This window comes from Grammomys surdaster, unplaced genomic scaffold (assembly GCF_004785775.1).
Source record: "Grammomys surdaster isolate TR1022 unplaced genomic scaffold, NIH_TR_1.0 126029, whole genome shotgun sequence".
Lineage (NCBI taxonomy): Eukaryota > Metazoa > Chordata > Mammalia > Rodentia > Muridae > Grammomys > Grammomys surdaster.
The window spans coordinates 5,091,654-5,093,581 of NW_021620842.1; the positions used below are offsets into that span (position 1 = coordinate 5,091,654).

General features: G+C 41.3%; 1 pseudogene; it reads left to right on the forward strand.

Annotated features, from left to right (window-relative positions):
* The first annotated feature begins 209 nt into the window (after positions 1-209).
* On the forward strand, positions 210-934 carry LOC114610157 (annotated as a pseudogene).
* Positions 935-1,928: the final 994 nt, after the last annotated feature.

A 1,928-nucleotide genomic window follows, 5' to 3' on the forward strand; every position in this document is an offset into this window, starting at 1 on the left:
GTAGAAAAACAAGCAAGTTTGAGTTCCACTTGCAAAGCACACTGTCACTGTGTATGTTGCTGACACTGTATCTGGGAATGTTGATTTCCATGTATAGAAAAATGGCTATATCACCATGCCCCAAAACATGAGTTTGGGCATCCAATAGTTTGAAATTTTCCAATGAACATGTAGTAGTTTGGGGATGGGATAAGAAAAGAAATAACTGGATGATCATGGCAGCTCGGACCAGTCAGAGGGCTTTGGCGAGGGTGGCATGGGGTGCCGTCCGAAATCCACCATCGTGAATGAAGCCCTGGCGCGGGGGTCTGTGCGCAACGTCAGATACTTTTCTCCCTGTGGTATACTGAGGAACAGAACCCTTCCACCATGCGCCTCAGTTTTGCCAAAAGAGATCTGTGCAAGAACCTTCTTCAGAATCACTGCACCATTAGTAAATAAATGAAAGGAGTATTCAGAGAGAAGAATTATAGGGTACTCAATGCAAGAAATGTATGATGTATCAGGAATGGAGGATTATAAGCATTTCGTCCCTTGGTGTAAGAAATCAGATATAATATCAAGGAGATCTGGATATTGTAAAACCCCATTAGAAATTGGGTTTCCACCTGTTTTGGAGCAATACACATGAATAGTAACCTTGGTAAAACCGCATTTGGTAAAGGCATCTTGTACTGATGGGAAACTTTTCAATCATTTGGAGATTATTTGACGTTTTAGCCCAGGTCTTCCTGGCTACCCAAGATCTTGTACCTTGGGTTTTTCAATTTCTTTTGAATTCCGCTCCCTTCTGAACTCTCAGCTCGCTACATTGTTCTTCGATGAAGTTGTGAAACAAATGGTAGCGGCCTTTGAAAGAAGAGCATGTAAACTCTATGGTCCAGAGACAAACATACCTCGGGAATTAACGCTTCATGAAATTCACCACACCTAAGAGGAAAATAAGAGCTGCTTCATCTACTCTTGACTAGTTTGTTCACTTTTAGGAAGTCCTTTTGCCATCCATTGAGAAGTCAGAAAGCATTTGTTAAACCCGCCTTGATTCTAAGCCTACTCCATTGAAAATTTGCACATTGAATATGGAAAAAAAAAACAAAAAGAAAAAGAAAAGAAATAACTAAAAACAAAATTTTAGATAAGGAATAGTTAAAAATAATAGCTTTTAGTTTCTAAATTAGCCAAACAATTGCTAATAGTCTATAAAAATAAAAATATTACTGAATATGGAAATTATGTCAACTATTATTGGTTGAAGACAGTGTAGCATTGTGCATGATATCAAACACAGATCTAGGTGGGCACCTAAGTTTCATGTAAGATACTGAGACTCAGAATGAGAGATGCAATTGGCCCTGATAACAGTAGCTCTCAGAGTTGAGCAGCAGTCCTAGCTATACTTGATGAACCCTGACACTCAAAATGAGAAGCCCCATCATGTCATTTTAGTTGTTTGATAAAGGAGAGTTACCCATTCGTAGCTTCCTCCAGAATTGCTAGAAAGGTTTTTGTTCCAAATTCCCCCGCTAAGGCCATATCCAGGAAGTTCATCTTTTCTGGGATTGGGCCCCAGAAATCTGTTTTAAAATGCATCCACGGGGATTCTAGGGTAGTCAGAAACTGCTTTCCTGTGTCCCATCATCTCATTTTGTGGTTCATGTGACTTTTGCAACAGCCATTGTTCCAGTATCTCAGTGATGAGCTGCTGCTGCTGCTGCTGCTGAGCTCAGTGGTGAGCTGAGCTGAGGCTCAAAGACAGAGTTCACTTACTCAGCATCCCGGAGGTAGGAAATGGACCCTGAACCCTCATTTCATAGAGGACCAGTAGAGAAGCAGAGTTTTTGGAGTGTGACAGCTTCCTTGACTTCTGGGGTGACCTGGCAGCCTGTGGCTATTGCTTGCTGCTTTCCTCTCCTCTAGTTTTTGAGGTC